We start from the raw sequence: 22,610 nt of genomic DNA, 5'->3' as shown, positions 1-22,610 counted from the left end.
GTTCCACAGCAGAGTGTGCAGTTCCACAGCAGAGTGTGCAGATACACAGCAGAGAGCACGGTTACACAGCAGAGAGCACAGTTACACAGCAGAGAGCACAGTTACACAGCAGAAAGCACACTTACACAGCAGAGAGCACAGTTACACAGCAGACAGCACAGTTACACAGCAGAGTGTGCAGTTACACAGCAGAGAGCACAGTTACACAGCAGGGAGCACAGTTACACAGCAGAGTGTGCAGTTACACATCAGGGTGCACAGTTACACAGCAGAGAGTGCAGTTACACATCAGATAGCTCAATTGCACAGCAGAGAGCACAGTTACACAGCAGAGAGCACAGTTACACAGCAGCGAGTGCAGTTACAGATCAGATAGCTCAATTGCACAGCAGAGAGCACAGTTACACATCAGGGTGTGCAGTTCCACAGCAGAGTGTGCAGTTTCACAGCAGAATGTGCAGTTACACAGCAGAGAGCACAGTTACAAAGCAGAGAGCACAGTTACACAGCAGAGTGTGCAGTTACACAGCAGGATGCACAGTTTCACAGCAGGGAGTACAGTTATACAGCTGAGAGCACAGTTACACAGCTGAGTGTGCAGTTCCACAGCAGGATGAACAGTTACACAGCAGAGAGCACAGTTACACAGCAGGGAGCACAGTTACACAGCAGGGAGCACAGTTACACAGCAGAGTGTGCAGTTACACAGCAGAGAGCACAGTTACACAGCAGGGAACACAGTTCCACAGCAGAGAGCACAGTTACACAGCAGAGTGTGCAGTTACACAGCAGAGAGCACGGTTACACAGCAGAGAGCACAGTTACACAGCCGGGAGCACAGTTACACAGCAGCGAGCATAGTTACACAGCAGAGTGTGCACTTGCAGAGTGTGCACTTACACAGCAGGGAGCACAGTAACACAGGTGAGAGCACGGTTACACATCAGAGGACACAGTTACACAGCAGGGAGCACAGTTACACAGCAGAGAGCACAGTTACACAGCAGAGTGTGCAGTTACACATCAGGGTGCACAGTTACACAGCAGAGAGTACAGTTACACATCAGGTAGCTCAATTGCACAGCAGAGAGCACAGTTACACAGCAGAGAGCACAGTTACACAGCAGAAAGCACAGTTACACATCAGAAAGCACGGTTACACAGCAGAGAGCAAAGTTACACAGCAGAGAGCACAGTTACACAGCAGAGAGCTCAGTTACACAGCAGAGAGCACAGTTACACAGCATAAAGCACAGTTACACAGCAGAGAGCTCAGTTTCACAGCAGAGAGCTCAGTTACACAGCAGAGAGCACAGTTACACAGCAGAGAGCACAGTTACACAGCCGAGACCACAGTTACAAAGCAGAAAGCACAGTTACACAGCAGAGAGCTCAGTTACACGGCAGCGGGCTCAGTTACACAGCAGAAAGCTCAGTTACACAGCAGAAAGCACAGTTACACAGCAGAGAGCTCAGTTACACAGCAGAGACCACAGTTACACAGCAGAAAGCACAGTTACACAGCAGAGAGCTCAGTTACACAGCAGAGAGTGCAGTTACACAGCAGAGAGCACAGTTAAACAGCAGAGACCACAGTTACACAGCCGGGAGCACTGTTACACATCAGAGTGTGCAGTTACACATCAGAGAGCACGGTTACACAACGGAGAGCACAATTGCACAGCAGGATATATATTTACAAACGGGGCCTATCATTGTAAAACAGAAAACACATTTTACTAAATAATTCGTTGTTCTATCTCAATATCTTGCTGGTTTGCTCGGCACCTATTCTGTGTGTCATTGTGTGTTTGCCCTGATAGTCTCTTCCTGCTTTTAGGTGTGTCTTTCTCTGTTTTCAGTCTGTTACAGACGTGCTGATGTTCCGTGTTATTGTCCTGCCAGAGTGAGCTTCACAACACGTGGGTTCTTGATTGAAGGGAAAAATGGAGGCAGTGAATAGTTATCTGGCTGGCACAGAACAGCAATTGTGGACACAGTGGACCTAAAGAGCAGAGTGGCGCAGCGGAAGCGTGCTGGGCCCATAACTCAGAGGTCGATGGATCAAAACCATCCTCTGCTATTTTTATTCTCACTCACACCAAAAGTAAACAAGTCGCTATTCCCCAGCACATCTGCATTTTCTTTTCAGTAAATTAGAATCAAAGTGTTGCTTCCAGTGTGATCCGGAAATTTGTCCCGGGAATGAAGCAGACAGCATTACATCACTGTGAAGTTCAAAGTAACGAAATTGGAAGCTCTTCAATCGACTCTCTCGGCGGGAAACAGAGTCCTGTTGCTGTGGTGCTTGAGTATTATTGGTGCCAACATCACATCTCCACTGATTGGAATGGGTTATGTTTTATTAACACAGTCATGGCATTTGGTAAAGATAGAACCAGGAGTGTTTCAATGTTTGATAATCCTTTATCAGCGAGAAGAGGAAAAGTTTATATAATAACTTCCAGGAATATAACTTCCGTGTTGGGACCACAGCTGTTCTCTTTATATATTAACGATCTAGATAACGGGACTGAGGGCATTCTGGCTAAGTTTGTCGATGATACGAAGATAGGTGGAGGGGCAGGTAGTATGGAGGAGGTGGGGAGGCTGCAGAAAGATCTAGACAGTTTAGCAGAGTGGTCCAAGAAATGGCTGATGAAATTCAACGTGGGCAAGTGCGAGGTCTTGCACTTTGGAAAAAAGAATAGAGGCGTGGACTATTTTCTAAACGGTGACAAAATTCATAATTCTGAAGTGCAAAGGGACTTGGGAGTCCTAGTCCAGGATTCTCTAAAGGTAAACTTGCAGGTTGAGTCCGTAATTAAGAAAGCAAATGCAATGTTGTCATTCATCTCAAGAGGCTTGGAATATAAAAGCAGGGATGTACTTCTGGAGCTTTATAAAGCATGAGTTAGGCCCCATTTAGAATACTGTGAGCAATTTTGGGCCCCACACCCCAGGAAGGACATACTGGCACTGGAGCGGTTCCAGCGGAGATTCACACGGATGATCCCAGGAATGGTAGGCCTAACATACGATGAACGTCTGAGGATCCTGGGATTATATTCATTGGAGTTTAGGAGGTTGAGGGGAGATCTAATAGAAACTTACAAGATAATGAATGGCTTAGATAGGGTGGATGAAGGGAAGTTGTTGCCATTAGCAGGGGAGTTTAGGACCCGGGGGCACAGCCTTAGAATAAAAGGGAGTCACTATAGAACAGAGATGAGGAGAAATTTCTTCAGCCAGAGAGTGGTGGGTATGTGGAATTCATTGCCACAGACGGCGGTGGAGGCCGGGATGTTGAGTGTCTTTAAGACAGAAGTTGATAATTCTTGATTTCGCGAGGAATTAAGTGCTATGGAGAGAGAGCGGGTAAATGGAGTTGAAATCAGCCATGATTGAATGGTGGAGTGGGCTCGATGGGCCGAATGGCCTTACTTCCACTCCTATGTCTTATGGTCTTATGGAATATCCCACAGAGGGGCAATAAGGATATTAAACAATATCCAATAATAAACCAGAATAAGAGCGGAGATCCCAGTTTCCACTCTCGGACGGATGTGAACAATCCATCCAGACTATTTACTACAAGAGAAGAGGAATTTTACCCGGAGTCCTCCTTCCAGCCTCTTCTTCAAGCTCTCTTTCCTCAGTGTGAAACCCACGAAATCACGCAAACGCTTCTGATCAAACCATTATTGCGATGGCCGGGAATCGAAACCGTGTTAATTGCTTGTTATTCGCTGCCCAGTAGTTCTGCTCTCACCCACAAGCAGTGACATCCTTTCCACGTCCACTTTGTCAAGACCATTCAAAATCTGATGTACTTCAATCAGATCAACTGTCACACTTCACATCTCCACTGGAAACAAGTGCAGTCTGTCTCACCTTTCCTCAATAGCAAACCCGCTCAAAGACCAACAAAGAACAAAGAAAAGTACAGCACAGGAAGAGGCCCTTCGGCCCTCCAAGCGTGTGCCGACCATGCTGCCCGACTAAATTAAAATCTTCTACACTTCCTGAGTCCGTATCCCTCGATTCCCATCCTATTCATGTATTTGTCAAGATGCCCCTTAAATATCACTATCGTCCCTGCTTCCACCACCTCCTCCGCTAGCGAGTTCCAGGCACCCACTACGCTCTGTGTTAAAAATTTGCCTCGTACATCTTCTCCAAACCTTGCCCCTCGCACCTTAAACCTATGCTCCCTAGTAATTGACCCCTCTACCCTGGGGAAAAGCCTCTGACTATCCACTCTGTCTATGCCCCTCATAGTTTTGTAGACCTCTATCAGGTCGCCCCTCAACATCCGTTGTTCCAGTGAGAACAAACCGAGTTTATTCAAACGCTCCTCATAGCTAATGCCCTCCATAACAGGCAAAACCCTGGTAAATCTCTTCTGCACCCTCTCTAAAGCCTCCACATCCTTCTGGCAGTGCGGCGACCAGAATTGAACACGATACACCAAGTGTGGCCTAACTAACGTTCCATACAGCTGCAACATGACTTGCCAATTCTTGTACTCAATGCCCCGGTCAATGAAGGCAAGCATGCCGTATGCGGTCTTGACTACCTTCTCCACCTGTGTTGCCCCTTTCAGTGACCTCTGGACCTGTAGACATAGATCTCTCTGACTTTCAATACTGTATATTCCCTACCTGCATTAGCCCTTCCAAAATGCATTACCTCACATTTGTCCAGATTAAACTCCATCTGCCATCTCTCCGCCCAAGTCGCCAAACAAACTAAATCCTACGGTATCCTCTGACAGACCACGTCGCTATCCGCAATTCCCCCAACCTTTGTGTCATCTGCAAACTTGCTAATCAGACCAGTTACATTTCCCGCCAAATCATTTATACACACTACAAACAGCAAAGGTCCCAGCCCTGATCCCTGCGGAACAACACTAGTCCCAGCCCTCCAATTAGAAAAGCACCCTTCCATTGCTACTCTCTGCCTTCTATGACCTAGCCAGTTATGTATCCACCTTGCCAGCTCACCTCTGATCCCGTGTGACATCACCTTTTATACTACTCTACCATAAGGGACCTTGTCAAAGGCCTTACTGAAGTCCATGTAGACAACATCCACTGCCCTAACTGCATCAATCATCTCTGTGACCTCTTCGAAAAACTCTATCAAGTTAGTGAGACACAAAACCATGCTGCCTCTCACTAATACGTCCATTTGCTTCCAAATGGGAGTAGATTCTGTCTCGAACGATTCTCTCCAGTAATTTCCCTACCACTGACGAAAGGCTCATTCCTGGCACCAATCGAGGAAACCTTCTCTGAACCGTTTCCAACGTATTTACATCTTTCCCTAAATAAGGAAACCAAAACTGCGCAGAATTAGCGAAATGTGTGGCTCCTGGAATAAAAGGGACAGTAGCAATATGGATATAAATGTGGTTGAATAATCAGAAACAGAATATAATGGTCAATAGAGACTTTTCGGACTGGACGAAGGTTTGAGTGTTCCACATGGAACATTTGCTTCCCTGATACATAACAATTTGTAGATCATGGTGTACAGGGAACAGTTTCAAATTTGGGGATGGTAAAAACTTGGAAATTTTGAAAACTGAGACGCGGACAGTCTAGAACTTCAAACGACAAAAGATGATTTTCAGTCTGGAGACGTGTGAGATTATGCATTTTGGTAGGGAAGTATAGAATCACAGAATTTACAGTGCAGAAGGTGGCCATTCGGACCATAGAATCTGCACCGGCTCTTCAAAGAGCACCCCCATGAAGCCAACACCTCCGCCCAATCCCCGCACCCCAGCAACCCCATCTAAACTAAGGGCAATTTAGCATGGCCGATCGACCTAATCTGCACATCTTTGGAGTGTGGGAGGAAACCGGAGCTCCCGGCCGAAACCCACGGAGAACACAGACAATGATCCAAGCGGGTATCGAACCTGAGACGCGGCGCTGTGAGGCCATAGTGCTAACCACTATGCTACCGTGCTGCCCCTCAACTATTTATGGGATGAAGGAGCAGACAGAGCTGGGTGTGTATGTGGATAGATCATTGAAGGTGGACAGGTGGAGAGAGCAGGTAATAATGCAAATCTTATTCTGGGCTTTATTACGAATGGAAAAGAGAACAAGAGCAAGGAGGTTATGCTGAATCTGTACAAGGCACCAGTTAGACATCAGATGGAATATTTTGCACAGCTCTGGGAGCCACAATATTGGAAGGCTGTGGACGTATTGGGCAGCGTGCAGAAGAGGTTTCATTTAGGTTTCATTGATTCCATTTAGGAGGCTAGATTGGAGATGTTGGGAACGTTCTCCTTGGAGAGGATAAGGCAGAGAGGAGATATGATGGAGATGTTCAAAATCATGAGGGGGCTAGGCGGAGTAAACAGAGAGAAACAGTTCCCCCGAGTAAAAAGAGCAAGAATGAGAGGGCACAGATTTCCGTTGATTTGCAAAGGAAGCAGCTGTGATGTTTGAAAAAGAAGCACTTTTGCACAACGAGTGCTTCGGGTCTGGAATGTACTGAGGAGTGAATCTTCTTGCATCATTCTCTATACCGACATTCCTAATCCTCTGTCTGATAATCGATTTAAATCACGACACCAGCTTTGGGCAGGAGTTTGGCACCATGAAAACATGCGGCTTCAGAAGCTCCAAAACAGACGCCAGCTTCATCTGGGGCACTGCTGGCAGATTTTGTCTTTCCGGAACCGGCCGCCCAGCCGTGAAAACAAGTCCATCAGATGATCTCATTACACTGTAAGATGGAGGAGCAGAAGTAGGCCATTCGGCCCATCGTGTCTGCTCCACCATTCAGATAGGTTATGTCTGATCTGATATAATCCTCAAACCCAGTTTCCCGCCTTATCCCAATAATCCTTGCTTTCCTTTACTGATTAAAAATCTGTCTCAAGGGCAGCACGGTGGTTCAGTAGTTTATACAGCTCCCTCACGGCACCGAAGGCCCATGTTCGATCCCGGCTCTGGGTCACTATCTGCGTTGAGTTTGCATATTCTTCCTGTGTTTGGGTGCGTTTCGCTCCCACAACCAAAAGATGTGCAGGGTCGGTGGATTGGTTGCAAAATTGGCCTTAGTTGGAAAAAATGTTTGCGTACTCTAAATTTTAAAAAAATCTGTCTGTGGCAGCCTTCAACAAATTAACTGACCCACCCTCTACAGCCCTATTCGATTCATACAAACATTTCTACAGATGCTCTATACTCCGAGAGAAGAACCTACTCCTCATTTCTGGTTGAAATGGGCGGCCACTTACTCTGAGATTGTTCCTTCTGGTCCTAGACTCTCCCACATGGTGAACCAGTTTCGCAGCATTTATCCTGTCAAGCCCCCTGCCCCCCCCCCCAAATGCGGGCAAGTGTGACTAGCTGAATGATAGAAACTGGGCGGCATGGTCAAGCTGGGCCGAAGGGCCTGTTTCCATGCTGAAACATCTATGACTGTAACCATCTGCCTGAGGACATTAGAATTCCCTCCACAGAATTGTATTGAACCGATTGAAACATAATATTTTATTTAATTCTTTGTCCAAATCAATCAGATATTGTGGATTCATTCGGCGGTAAACGAAAGACTAAGATGAGAGAGGAGGGAAAACTGGATTGTCAGCAAACGTTCCACCGGATTTCTGTATAAAACGACCGCGGCAGGACTCGAACCTGCAATCGCCTGATATCATTAATAGAATCACCGAAGTCAGACGCCTTATCCAGTAGGCCACGCGGCCACCGGCTGTAAAACCTGAGCTGATGTTTAGCCCACGTGAAAAAATACTGCGATTATTTGTGTTTCATTTCTGTTTTTTGATGATCCGCTCTTTCCCAGATCCCAGAAAATATAAGGGAAAGCTCCAGCTGCCGGACATGGTCATTTTCAAAGTGTAAAAGCCCTTCACTGTGTGAGCTGTGAAGATTCATGGAGGCTCGGGGACTCTCAGGCTGGCCAAGGCTCTTTATCCGGCTCCATTCACAGGAAAAGTGACTTCAGTTTCCACAATAACATCCGCTCTCTCTGAAACCCCCAAACTGAAATTCAGAGTCACCGTTAAGGTGAAGACTGCGGACTGCGGTTCCCGCTCCTGCTGTTTAATACAGATCACTATAACTGTGCAGTGAGCAGAAAGGAATTGCTGTTGTTTGTAAACATTTCTTACTGAACTCACTGTCATTCTGCATTAACAGGACGACTTTGAATCTCCTGATATTTGACAAATTTGCTCAAGCGGGTAAATATAAAATATATTATTTGCATCGTGCTTTTGAATGGAGTCATTTCGAGAACATTCCCACACAGAGAGAAATTCCTGGAACCAGCTGCAGAAAAGTTCCGTGCGCCTGACGTGATTTCAACGCAACCTTCTGATCTGGAGTCAGGCGCGCTCCCGTTGCGCCGCAAGCGCAAATTAACTCAGAGATTATTTTTATTTATTTACACTTTGACAGTGTCCTGTACATCAGCAACTGTGCGAAAGAAACGCAAAGAAGTCAGATTGAGGGATACTAAAGGGCCATGAAGTAAAGCAGCTGTACCACGTGGTTAAGATGATGCACAATAATCCATTGTGCTCTGTACACGTGGCTTCAAATCCCATCCTCGTCTGTAACGTGTCTGTTGTGTCTCTGTTTGGTCCACTTCATGAGGGTGAAGTGAAAAAGCTGCGGCTTTTAGCTGTTGTTTGACGGCTTGTGGGTGAATAGTGGAACACTGTCCATATTGAAACCATATTAAAAATGATGAGAAAGTTACTTATTTCACTCCACTCCCTAATTGCGCCTAAATTCTGAGTTAGAAACTGATTCTCTTTCTCGGTTTGAAACTGACGAAGTCGCGCAAAAGTTCACTTCCAAATTACGACTGCGATGGCCGGAAATCGAACCTGGGTCAACTGCTTGGAAGGCAGCTATGCTCACCACTATACCACCATCGCTCACGGAAGAAATCTGAGTCATTTTGGTACTTCACATTAGTTTATAAAGTGTTCCGTGAAAAAATCCTGCTCTGCGTAGCTTATTTCCCTCCAATTTAAAATGCTCCTGAATGAATGTATCCGTGTCGCACTGCTCCCGTTCAGCCACCAGATGGCACCAGTCCACCATAAATGTATTTCACCAATTTAATTCTGATGTTCTGTGTGTCATCACATAGGACACTTACTCTGGCCTGAGACCTTACCTTGTCCTTGTGTCCGGATGCTGCCGCTTTCACCATGTTTAAGTTATCACAGAGCCCCTCCAGTGCAAGAGGAGGCTCATCGAGTCCGCTGCGGCCCTTGGCCCAATCCCCACTTAACCGGTTGATCACATCAGTGTGTCAGGATGGCCGGAAGAGAAAAAGCTGGAAAATCTCAGTAGGTCCGGAAGCATCTGTAGGGAGAGAAAAGACCGAACGTTTCGAGTCTAATGACACTTTGTCAAAGACGAGTCATTGGTCTCGAAACGTTAGCTCTTTTCTCTCCCTACAGATGCTGCTCGACTTGCTGAGATTTTGCAGCATTTTCTCTTTCGTTTCAGATTCCAGCATCGGCAGGAATTTGCTGTTACCCAATGTTTTTCCCAGTGTGGCCGAGTGTTAAGGTCGCAGACTTTTCTGAAGGCGTGGGTTCGAATCCCACCCCAGACATTGACTTTTCCTCCGTGAGGCTCCATCCATACCCGCGGGATCTCTCACCTGGAAACACAAGGGGAGCAGATACAGAGAAACAGCGACCACCTGCAAGTTCCACTCCGAGACACACACCATCCTGCGAAATATATCACCCTTTCTGTGGCTGGCTCACAATCCCGGAACTCCCTCCCTTACAGCACTGTGTGTGTACATACACCACATGGACTTGCAGCGGCTCAAGAATCACGTCACCGCCAAATTCTCAAGGGTAATACATTTTGGACAACAATTGTTGACGGATTCAGCGACACCCACATCCCGTCAAATAACTTTTAGATAATTTTGGAAAGCGAGTCCCCTGAACTCAGCTCAGAAAGTTCACTAATCACAAAGCAAATTACTTCAAATGCTGGAAATAATAAATAATAAACACAGGAAATGCTGGAAATGCTCAGAATTAAACAGCATCTGTGGGGAGAAAACTAGAAGCAGCGTTCCAGCTCTGTGATTGGATCATTTCCTTCTCCCTCAGTGTGAAATCCTGGACTCAGCTGATAAACAGCAAGATGCCAATCACCGGTCATCAGTATCAGAAACAATGAACCTTTAGGATAGCGAGGCCGAGCGGTCTGAGGAGATGGGTTTAGGTTTCAGTCTCTTTGAGGATGCGGGTGGAAATCCAACCGCTGCCAACATTTGTAGGAAAAGCGGCTAAGGTGGGAAATGGAAATAAAAGTGAACGATGTTGCAAAACTCTTGCTCTTATCCCAAAAGATCGTTCCGTTACTGACATTGTTGTGTCCTGTGTAAGTCGAGCTGAACTGATTTGGTGCCGCTTGTTCTCACCTTGCATCCCGTCAGTCTCCGTATTCCAGGGACCATTTATGACATCTTCAAAAACACCCTCCCCTGCTCTCCCCATTCACCAGACGAAGGGACAATCCCCTCCGCGACCGCTGCTCCACCGCCAATATCCGCTCACTTTCTATGTGCACCTTTCTTTGCAAGTGCAGGAGATGCAACTCCTGCCTTTTTACCCCCTCCCTCCTCATTATCCAAGGGCCTAAATTCTGAGTTCGGAACTGTTTCCCTTTCTCGGTTTGAAACTCACGAAGTGGCGCAAAAATATACAACCAGATTTTTATTGCGATGGCCGGGAATCAAACCCGGGTCAACTGTTTGGAAGGCAGCTATTCTCATCACTATACCACCATCGCTCAATGACAGAACCAGAATCCAATTGGTACTTTAGATTAGCTTGATAAACTGTTTTGGAACACATTCATACTGAGCGTAAGCTATTTCACTCCAATGTAAAATGCTCCTGAATGAGAGTGTCCGTGTCGCACGGCTCCCGTTCTGCCAGGAGATGGCACCAGTCCATAATAAATGTATTTATCTCATTAATTTCTAATGTTGTGTGTGTCATTACTTTGGACACTTACTCTGGCCTGAGACCGTAACTTGTTCTTGTGTCCTGATGCTGCCGTTTTCACCCTATTTCGGTAATTGTAGAATGGGTCCAGTGCGGAAGGAGGCCATTCGGCCCATCGAGTCGATACCGACCCACGGAAAGACCACCCGACTTCGGCCCAATCGCACAATCAAGAGGCACAGATATTGACCAACTGCACCCGCTCCAAACAGATTCCCCAAATTACTGAACAAAACAAAAGCAAGCGCAACTGATCATTTAAGAAACTATGACGTTCTCTCTGAAATCAATATACCAACACCTCTTGAAGATTCGATTTGCTGTAACAATTCACTCTGAACTGTCTCAATATCAGCCGTAATTCCTTCTCAGCTCACAGACAGGCGCTGACTGGTTAAAAGTCTGCCTCACTTTTCTCGGTCCGGCTCAATAAAATCAATCACAGGCCCATGATCTGCTTTCCTCCTGTTCTCAGACACATCCACTTTGTACAAGGGCGCACTAACTGGTTTTCAGAGTAAGAGTCAGACTGCAGTCACCTCGTTCTCTCTCGATCCACTGATTCAGGACCGTCCATCACCAGGATGTATTCGTCCAAAAGAGTTGCGGTGAGATGGGGCTGAGTTTCACTGTGAATCCAATCAGTCCCCGGAGAAGCACAAAAACAGTGAGTGAGGGAGAGAGAAAGAAACAAAGAAACAGATAGAGAGATAAAATATGTTCCATTTCTACCACGATCTTTTTACCCAGAAATACATTCAGCTGAATGAAACCAAACCACGTTTCCATCTTTATATTTCGTTCAGTTTCCCCAAAAAATGTTAAATCTCTGACTGAACTCGATTAATGTTCAAACCGTTTATTTACAACCAATCGGAATTCCGATTCATTCCCGAGTCAGCCGCTTGTGCGAGGAGTTGAGCAAACATTTCGAACCACAGTCGCTGCGAGCAGGGCTCGAACCTGCGCGGTGTAACACCCACTGGACTTCAAGCCCAACACCGTTACCACTCGGCCATCGCAGCTGCGGCCAAGGTACCATTCATTAGTAATTTGGTCGATAGAATACATTCTAAAACCAGCCTGGAATCACTCCAGGAAGTTATTGCATTCAAACGATCAACGGGGCCCCGGGGTTTATGTGAGGAGGGGTTGAATCTTCGTGGAAAATGACCATTGGATTTGGAGAGAAGCCTTGAGAGACTCGAAAACCTCAGCTCCCTAAACGCACAATTCTACTGATTAAATAGATTGTGGAACAACATCAGTTACATTGGAAATATATTAGAAATTCAAATGGAACAGGACCACACTTTACAGTCTGGAAGAAAATGTAAATAATGACAGCTAGAAATTACAGAGGGAGACCTGTGCAGGCCGAACGGTCACATGATGACCTGATGACGCAACTAACATGATCACGTGTCGGGATTCCGGAGGTTCTCCCCGGATCGCGGTCAGAGCACAAGCCAGCGGGAGCTGCTCAATTATTAAGTCAGTTATTTTTTATTACAACTCCTTGGTCGCCAGTCACTGAGAGACCAGCATTTCTACATGGTGTCAGGAGTGGGCAGTATGGCAGAAGGACTCCACCGCATCAACATCCTTGTGTCATAGAATCGTACAATCACCAGCTCAGAAGGAGGCCATTCGGCCCAACGTGTCAGCACTGACCCTCCGAATGAGCACCGCAGCTACTCTCTACAGGAAGAGGTTTAATGGATAGTGCAGCACCAGCCCGGCTAGCTCAGCCGGTACAGCATTGCATTCTTAATCCCAGCGTCGTGGGTTCAATCCCCACGTTGGGCGCGTCTATATTATTAACTGAAAATATTGATGTTGAACGAACTGTTTTGACAACAGGAACACAAGGTTATGTCGCTGGACTGGGAATATAGAGGTCTGAACTACCCCTTGGTGGCAAGACTTAATAAATCTGGAATTGAAATTTCGTCTCAGGAACGGCGCAGAAAGGTTCTGCTTCAGAGGGACCATATTTCCACAACCGGAAGCACATTTGCACCATAGGTAATGATTTGACACAACCACAGTGAAGATCTGTCACCGGCAGAGTCACGGTTCCAACAGAGAGAACAGTTACACAGCAGAGAGCACAGTCACACAGCAGAGAGCTCAGTTACACAGCCGAGAGCTCAGTTACACAGCAGAGAGCACGGTTACACATCAGATAGTTCAGTTACACAGCAGAGAGCTCAGTTACACAGCAGAGAGCACGGTTACACCGCAGCGAGCACGGTTACACAGCAGAGAGCACAGTTACACAGCAGAGAGCACAGTTACACAGCAGCGAGCTCAGTTACACAGCAGAGAGCACGGTTACACAGCAGAGAGCACAGTTACACAGCAGAGAGCACAGTTACACAGCAGAGAGCTGAGTTACACAGCAGAGAGCACAGTTACACAGCAGCGAGCTCAGTTACACAGCAGAGAGCTCGGTTACACAGCAGAGAACACAGTTACACAGCAGACAGCACGATTACCCAGCAGGATATGCATTTACAAACAGGGCCTCTCTGTGTGCAGCAGAAAACACATTTTCCTCAATAACCAGTTTTTCCATCTCAGTATCTTGCTAGTTTGCACTGCACCTTTTCTGTGTGTCACTGTGTGTGTGTCCTGATGGTCTCTTTCTGCTTTTCTTTGTGTCTTTCTCTGTCTGTTACAGCCGTGCTGATGTTACGTATTAATCTCACTTTTCCCAAACAATAATTGTGATTGATCAATACAGAAAGATTTCCACACTGACATTCAATACCAATGTCTGATAGAAACTGAATCCCACCCTCACATACAGTCCCAGACATTGACTCATATTGAAGGAATCCTGCTCTCAGAACCTGTTCCAGAGACTGAGGTGCAGAGTGTTCCCTCCACTCGCGAACACTACCTGTGATTTACAGATACAGAACAAATCTCAGTCAGGTGAGTAGCAGAGTTTGATGGGTACATGTATTCCACAATCACCTTCTCTCCGCCACATAACCAGACGCAGTCGGCACTCGGTGTCTATGGTCCAGATAAGATCATAAGAACTCGGAGCAGGAGTAGGCCATCTGGCCCCTCGAGCCTGCTCCACCATTCAATGAGATCATGGCTGATCTTTTGTGGACTCAGCTCCACTTTCCGACCCGAACACCATAACCCTTAATCCCTTTATTCTTCAAAATACTACCTTTATTTTAAAAACATCTAATGAAGGAGCCTCTACTGCTTCACTGGGAAAGGAATTGCATAGGTTCACAATCCTTTGGGTGAAGAGGTTCCTCCTAAACTCAGTCCTAAATCTACTTCCCCTTATTTTGAGGCTATGCCCCCTAATTCTGCTTTCACCCACCAGTGGAAACAACCTGCACGCATCTATCCTATCTATTCCCTTCATAATTTTATATGTTACTATAAGATACCCCCTCATCCTTCTAAATTCCAACGAGTACAGTCCCAGTCTACTCAACCTCTCATTGTAATCCAACCCCTTCAGCTCTGGAACTAACCTAGTGAATCTCCTCTGCACACCCTCCAGTGCCAGTACGTCCTTTCTCAAGTAAGGAGACAAAAACTGAACACAATACTCCAGGTGTGGCCTCACTGACACCTTATACAATTGCAGCATAACCTCCGAGTCTTAAATTCCATCCCTCTAGCAATGAAGGACAAAATTCCATTTGCCTTCTTAATCACCTGTTGCACCTGTAAATCAACTTTTTGCGACTCATGCACTAGCACACCCAGGTCTCTCTGCACAGCAGCATGTTTTAATATTTTATCATTTAAATAATAATCCCTTTTGCTGTTATTCCTAACAAAATTGATAATATCACATTTGTCAACATTGTATTCCATCTGCCAGACCCTTGCCCATTCACTTAGCCTATCCAAATCCCTCTGCAGACTTCCAGTGCCCTCTGCACTTTTTGCTTTACCACTCGTCTTAGTGTCGTCTGCAAACTTGGACACATTGCCCTTGGTCCCCAACTCTAAATCATCCATGTAAATTGTGAACAATTGTGGGCCCAACACTGATCCCTGAGGGACACCACTAGCTACTGATTGCCAACCAGAGAAACTCCCATTAATCCCCACTCTTTGCTTTCTATTAATTAACCAATCCTCTATCCATGCTACTACTTTCCCCTTAATGCCATGCATCTTTATCTTATACAACAACCTTTTGTGTGGCACCTTGTCAAAGGCTTTCTAGAAATCCAGATATACCACATCCATTGGCTCCCCATTATCTACCGCACTGGTAATGTCCTGAGAAAATTCCACTCAATTAGTTAGGCACGACCTGCCCTTTATGAAGCCATGCTGCGTCTGCCCAATGGGACAATTCCATCCAGGTGCCTCGCTATTTCTTCCTTGATGATAGATTCCAGCATCTTCCATACTCCCAAAGTTAAGCTCACTATCCTATAATTACCCGTTTTCTGCCTACCTCCTTTTTAAAACAGTGGTGTCACGTTTGCTAATCTCCAATACGCCGGGACCACCCCAGAGTCTAGTGAATTTTAGTAAATTAACACTAGTGCATTTGCAATTTCCCTAGCCATTACTTTTAGCACTCCATCAGGGCCAGGAGACTTGTCACCTTTAGCCCCATTAGCTTGCCCATCGCTACCTTCTTGGTGATAACAATCCTCTCAAGGTCCTTACCTGTCATAGCCTAATTTCCATCAGTCACTGGCATGTTATTTGGGTCTTCCACTGTGAAGACCGACCCAAAAAAAATCTGTTCAGTTCCTCAGACATTTCCTCATCTCCCATTATTAAATCTCCCTTCTCATCCTCGAAAGGACCAATATTTACCTTAGTCACTCTTTTTTGTTTTATATATTTGTAGAAACTTTTAATGTCTGTTTTTATATTCTGAGCAAGTTTACTCTCATAATCTATCTTACTGTTCCTTATAGCTTTTTTGGTAGCTTTAGTAGCCCCCTAAAGATTTCCCAGTCCTCTAGTCTCCCACTAATCTTTGCTACTCTGTATGCTTTTACCTTCAATTTGATACTCTCCCTTATTTCCTGAGATATCCACGGTCGATTTTCCCTCTTTCTACCGTCCTTCCTTTTTGTTGGTCTATACCTTTGCCGAGCACTGTGAAAAATCGCTTGTAGGGTTGTCCACTGTTCCTCAACTGTTTTACCATAAAGTATTTGAAGAACTTAGCTAGTTCTTCTCTCATCCCACTGTAACCTCCTTTCTATAAGCACAGAACACTAATGTTTGATTTTACTTTCTCACCCTCCATCTGTATTTTAAATTCCACCATATTGTGATCGCTCCTTCCGCGATGATCCCGAACTAAGATCCTGAATAAATCCTGTCTCATTACACAGGACCAGATCTAGGACCGCTTGTTCCCTAGTAGGTTCCATTACATACTGTTCTAGGAAACTGCCGCGGATACATTCTATAAACTCCTCCTCAAGGCTGCCTTGACCGACCTAGTTAAACCAATCGACATGTAGATTAAAATCCCCCATGATAACTGCTGTACCTTTTCTACATGCATCAGTTATTTCTTTGTTTATTGCCTGCCCCACCATACCTCAGGAATTTGAATCATAGAATAGAATCATAGAAGTTTACAGCATGGAAACAGGCCCTTCGGCTCAACCGCCCAGTTTTTACCATTAAGCTAGTCCCAGTTGCCCGCACTTGGCCCATAACCCTCTATACCCATCTTACCCATGAAACTATCTAAATGCTTTTTAAAGGACACAATTGTACCCGCCTCTACTACTACCTCTGGCAGCACATTCCAGACACTCACTACCCTCTGAGTGAAGAAATTGCCCCCCTTGGCCCTTCTGAATCTCTCCCCTCTCACCTTAAACCTATGCCCTCTAGTTTTAGACTCCCCTACCTTTGAGAAAAGATGTTGACTATCTACCTTATCTATGCCCCTCATTATTTTATAGACCTCTATAAGATCACCCCTAAGCCTCCTACGCTCCAGGGAAAAAAGTCCCAGTCTATCCAGCCTTTCCTTATAACTCGAACCATCAAGTCCCGTTAACATCCGAGTAAATCTTTTCTGCACTCTTTCTAGTTTAATAATATCCTTTCTATAATAGGGTGACCAGAACTGCACACAGTATTCCAAGTGTGGCCGTACATTCTCTCTTGCACCATCTCTCGAGCCACGCATTCATCCTATCTATCCTCACATTGCTACTCTGACTAGCTCGTGGCACTGGTAGCAATCCTGAGATTACTACCTTTGAGGTCGTACTTTTTAGTTTACTTTCTAACTCCCTGAATTCAGCTTGTAGGACCTCGTTCCGTTTTTTACCTATATCATTGGTGCCTATGTGCACCACGACTGCTGGCTGTTCACCCGCCCCCCCTCCCCCTCCAGGATGTCCTGCAGGCACTCCGAGACATCCTTTGCCCTTGCACCAGGGAGGCAACATACCATCCTGGAGTTTCGATTGTGTCCGCAGAACCGCCTGTCTATTCCCCTTACGATTGAGTCCCCGATCACTATAGCCCTGCCATTCTTCTTCCTGCCCGGCTGCGCAGCTGAGACAGCCACGGTGCCATGAACCTGGCTGCCGCTGCCTTCCCCTGGTGAGCCATCTCCCTCAACAGTATCCAAAGCGGTATATCTGTTTTGCAGGGAGATGACCGCAGGGGACACCTGCACTGCCTTCCTACTCTTGCTTGGTCTTTTGGTCACCCATTTTCTATCTCCTTCAGTACCTTTCACCTGTGGTGTGACCAACTCGCTAAACGTTGTTTTAACAAGGGTTTTAGAGACAAATAGCAGAATATTGCACAATGTCATGGTACAAGACGTAGGAGCAGAAGTAGGCCATTCAGCCCATCGAATATGCTCCGTATTGCAATGAGATCATGATTGATCTGATATGATATGGCGTGTTATAATATCATACGGTGGCACGTTGTCACAGTGGCTACCTCACAGCTCCAGCGATCCGGGTTCAATTCCAGCCTTTGATCACTGACTGTGTGGAGTTTGCACTTTCTCTCCGTGCCTGTGTGGGATTCCTCCGGGTGCTGCGATTTCCTCGCACAGTCCAAATGTGTGCTGGTTAGGTGGAGTGTACATGCTAAATTGCACCTTGGTGTTCAGAAGGTTGGGTGGTGTTACATGGATGTGATGGGGACATAGGGTCTCTGTCAGAGGGTCGGTGCCGAGTCGATGGGCACAATGGCCTCCTTTCAGATTTTAATGATTTCATGAGAACCCTCATGTCCACTTTCCCTGGTTTTTATCTTTGGATTTCATGATGAACCTTTAAAACCAACATTCCAACCAAGCCTCAGGTACCAGTAACTCCTCAATGGTCGTTCATTTTCCGGCTGTCAATCATTTGGTCAGTCTGAGTGACGTCACAGCCTGGAAATATCACACATTGATCCAGTTCTAAAGTAAATTTATTCGCTCTAGTCCCTGATGACCATAGGCTGCTTTCCCCTTTGAGGGTGAGATCTGACTGGTGGTGATGATTGGCCTGAGGATCACCATACCTCAGGCGAGGAGCAATAATAATAATAATAATCTGTTATTGTCACCAGTTGGCTTCAATGAAGTTACTGTGAAAAGCCCGAGTCACCACATTCTGGCGCCGGGAGGCTGGAACGGGAATTGTGAGAAGGCGGGCTTTTCATGATTCAGTTCTCGTATAACCGTCTGATCTGAATTTAATTTATCTGGTGTTCTCTCTGCTAATCGTGTCTCACAGTGAGGCAAACCTCACTGATTGGATAGACAAGTGATCATTCTTCAGTCTTGTCATGGCCGGACCCGCTGAATATGGAGGCATATCCTGTGTGGCAGGATTTAGCTCCAACTCAATCTATAAGTTTGTGGATGATACGACTGTGGTGGGTCAGATCGCAAGCAATGACAAATCAGATACAGAAGGTAGATAAATCACTTGGTTGCATAGTGTACCTAAAACAGGCTGTCTCAAAATGTCGGAAAGATCAAGGAACTGATCATCGACGCCAGGAAGCGTTGCACAACACACACACCCATCTGCATCAATGGCTGCGAAGTGGAGATGGTGGATAGCATTACATTTCTGGGGGTCACCATCACCAACAGTCTGTCCTGGTCCACTCATGTTGATGCAACAGTCCATAAAGCCCAGCATCGTCTCTACCTCCTACGGAAGGAGAGGAAATTCGTCATGTCTGCATCAACTCTCACAAACGTCTACAGATGTACCACAGAGAGCATCCTATCGGGCTGCATCAAAGCTTGGGATCGCAACTGCTCGGCCCAAGGTCGCAAGAAACTGCAGTGTGGTGACATCAGCCCAACGTATCACACAAGCTTGCCACCCGCACAGTGATTCTGTCTACAACTCCCGCTGCCGCAGGACAGCAGACAACATTATCAGTGACCCTCCCACCCAGGTTTTACCTTTTTACTGATTATTCCATCAGGCAGAAGGTACAGAAGTCTGAAGACCCGCACATCCAGACATAGGAACAGCTTCTTTCCCACAGCTACTAGACTCAACAACAACTCTCCCTCATACTGATCTGTTCCCTGTAAGAACACTATTCACGACGCCCTATGCTGCTCTTGCTCATGGGTTTGCTTTGTTTGGCCCCTTGTTCTGCACTGCAACCAATCACTGTTTGTCCATGTACGATTTGTCAATGTACTCTGTCGATTATACTTTTTCTGTCTACTACCTATGTAATGTGTATGTTCCCTTGGTAGCAGAAAAATACTTTTCATGGGACAATAAATCAAATCAAAGTGGTTCCTCTCTCACTACCCGATCAATTCATCTCAATCAGAACAAGACTGAATTTCGAATTCTCGCTTTTCCAACACAACTCGCTGCAATCTGGCCTGACAACTTGGACTGGATTGTCACATCAGTTACTGCAGATAAATCTTGGAAAAATTAGTCCCACTTGCGAGCAAATAGCGGATGAAAAACCGACGAAGCTGGAATTCGAACGCATGCGTAGAAAGCACAATGGATTAGCAGTCCATCGCCTTAACCACTCGGCCACCTCAACCCACAAGTGCATACGTCAAAAAGTCTTAATTCGTTTTGCATCCATGAATTGATGGAAAATATCCGCCTCTTTGCCTTCAGCCCGATGTTCAATGTTGGAAATGCAGATTTTGTCAGTAAAATGAATTCCCATCACATTCAGGGACTTTTGTGAATGTACTGATGGGAAACACTTCAATATTATTTCCAAAATGTTTCCACACAGTGTGAAAGGCCCCCGCTGAAAGACTCGAATCAACCAGCATTTGACAGCAAACACAAACGCTCCCGGCTTCACCGAGGAATCCGTCGATCATCGGAACACACACTTCACGATGGACATTTTCTGATCATTGAGTTACAGGTATCTACTCCTGCCTGGTTTCATGCCCCAGGAAATAGAGATTATATTCTTTCAGCGAGTCGTGAAAGTATACTTGGAGCAGATTAATGATAAATTATTGTGTTGGGATGAGACTATTCCTGGTAGAAAGGCAAACTTTTCAGAAAGTGCCTCAAGATTCAGCGGGTCCGTCCATGACAAGACTGAAGAACGATCACTCGACTATCCAATCGGTGACGTTTGCCTCAGCGTGAGACAATATTAACAGAGTGAGAACCAGGTTAATTAGATTCTGATCACACGGTTACAATAGCTCTGAATCAGGAAAACCCCGCCTTCACAGCCTTGCCCCTCGCCAAAGGTGTGGTGATCCTCAGGTTAATTCACCATCAGTCAGATCTCACCCTCAAAGGGGAACGCAGCCTATGGTCATCAGGGACTAGAGCGACTTAATTTACTTTAGAACTGGATCAATGTATGACATTTCCAGGATGTGACTTCCTCAGACTGACCAAATGATTGACAGCCGGGAAATTAACGACCATTGAGGAGTTACTGGTACCTGAGGTTTGGTTGGAATGTTGGTTTTAAAGGTTCATCATGAAATCTAGAGATAAAAAGCCGGGAAAGTGGACATGAGGATTATCATGTAATCATTAAAATGTAAAAGGAGGCCATTCGGCCCATCGACACGGCACCGACCCTCTGAAAGAGCCCCTATGTCCCCACCACATCCCTGTAACACCATCCAACTTTTTGAACACTAAGGGGCAATTTAGCATGGACACTCCACCTAACCCGCACACATTTGGACTGTGCGAGGAAATCGCAGCACCCGGAGGAAATCCACACAGTCAGTGACCAAAGGCTGGAATTGAACCCGGATCGCAGGCGCTGTGAGGTAGCCACTGTGACAAGGTGCCACCGAATGTGGTCAATACACGTTATATATCAGATCAAGCATGATCTCATTGCAATACGGAGCATATTCGATGGGCTGAATGGCCTACTTCTGCTCCCCCTGATATTGTGTAAATGAGTTCCGGTTCTTGTGTAAAACTCTTGTTAAAATAACACAGACACCGCGTGTCGACTGCATCTGATTATCTGGCGCAGAGAAGGTGATTGCGGAATACATGACGTACCCATCAAACTCTGCTACTCACCTGACTGAGATTTGTTCTGTATCTGTAAATCACAGGTAGTGTTCACGAGTGGAGGGAACACTCTGCACCTCAGTCTCTGGAACAGGTTGTGAGAGCAGGATTCCTTCATTATGAGTCAATGTCTGGTACTGTATGTGAGGGTGGGATTCAGTTTCTATCAGACATTGGTACTGAATGTCAGTGTGGAAATCTGTCTGTATCTATCAATCACAATTACTGTTTGGGAAAAGTGAGATTAATACGTTACGTCAGCACTGCTGTAACGGACACACAGAAAAGCAGTAAGAGACTATCAGGCCACACACAATGACACAGAAAAGGTGCCGAGGTGGAGAAGGCCCTGTTTGTAAATGTATATCCCGTGCTCTCTGATATGCAACTGTTCTCTCTCTGTCGTGGAACCGCGAGTCTACCGGGGACAGATCTTCACTGTGGTTGTGTCAAATCATCCCCTGTTGTGGAAACATGATCCGTCTGAAGCAGAACCTTTCTGCGCCATTCACGAGACGAAATTTCAATTCCAGATTTATTAAATCTTGTCACCAAGGATTAGTTCAGACCTCTAAATTCCCAGTCCAGCGACATAACCTTGTGTTCCTGTTGTGAAAACAGTTCATTCAGCATCAATATTTTCAGATAATAATATAGACACGCCCAACGTGGGGCTCGAACCCACGACGCTGGGATTAAGAGTCCCATGCTCTACCGACTGAGCTAGCCAGGCTGGTACTGCACTATCTCTTAAACCTCTGCTTGAGGAGAGTAGCTGCGGTGCTCATTCGGAGGGTCACTGATGACTCGTTGGGCCGAATGGCCTTCTGCGCTGGACATTCTACGATTCTATGATCCAAGGATGTTGATGCGGTGGAGTCCTTCTGCCATACTGCCCACTCTTGACACCATGTAGAAATGCTGCTCTCTCAATGACTGGCGACCAAGGAGTTGGAATAAAAAATAACTGATTTAATAATTGAGCAGCTGCTCCTGGCTTGTGCTCTGACCGCGATCCGGGGAGAACAGCCGGAATCCAGACACGT

The 22,610-nt window shown here is 46.0% G+C and overlaps 6 non-coding genes across 6 annotated transcripts; 2 read left to right on the top strand and 4 right to left on the bottom strand.

Moving 5' to 3' along the window:
• Nucleotides 1-2,011: 2,011 nt before the first annotated feature.
• On the top strand, nt 2,012-2,083 carry trnam-cau (transfer RNA methionine (anticodon CAU)). Its single transcript has one exon. It is a non-coding gene; the product is annotated as a tRNA-Met (tRNA).
• A 5,569-nt stretch (nt 2,084-7,652) lies between these two features.
• Nucleotides 7,653-7,741, bottom strand: trnar-ucg (transfer RNA arginine (anticodon UCG)). Its single transcript is given in 2 exon segments — nt 7,653-7,688; nt 7,705-7,741. It is a non-coding gene; the product is annotated as a tRNA-Arg (tRNA).
• A 1,128-nt stretch (nt 7,742-8,869) lies between these two features.
• trnag-ucc (transfer RNA glycine (anticodon UCC)) lies at nt 8,870-8,941 on the bottom strand. The gene has a single exon. It is a non-coding gene; the product is annotated as a tRNA-Gly (tRNA).
• A 3,054-nt stretch (nt 8,942-11,995) lies between these two features.
• Nucleotides 11,996-12,078, bottom strand: trnas-uga (transfer RNA serine (anticodon UGA)). Its single transcript has one exon. It is a non-coding gene; the product is annotated as a tRNA-Ser (tRNA).
• A 711-nt stretch (nt 12,079-12,789) lies between these two features.
• On the top strand, nt 12,790-12,862 carry trnak-cuu (transfer RNA lysine (anticodon CUU)). The gene has a single exon. It is a non-coding gene; the product is annotated as a tRNA-Lys (tRNA).
• Nucleotides 12,863-22,224: 9,362 nt separating this feature from the next.
• Nucleotides 22,225-22,297, bottom strand: trnak-cuu (transfer RNA lysine (anticodon CUU)). Its single transcript has one exon. It is a non-coding gene; the product is annotated as a tRNA-Lys (tRNA).
• Between the last annotated feature and the right edge of the window lie 313 nt (nt 22,298-22,610).

This window comes from Scyliorhinus torazame, chromosome 24, assembly GCF_047496885.1.
Source record: "Scyliorhinus torazame isolate Kashiwa2021f chromosome 24, sScyTor2.1, whole genome shotgun sequence".
Classification (NCBI taxonomy): Eukaryota; Metazoa; Chordata; class Chondrichthyes; order Carcharhiniformes; family Scyliorhinidae; genus Scyliorhinus; species Scyliorhinus torazame.
Note: the sequence above shows the minus strand (reverse complement) of the source record. Positions and strands in the feature narration are given on the sequence as shown.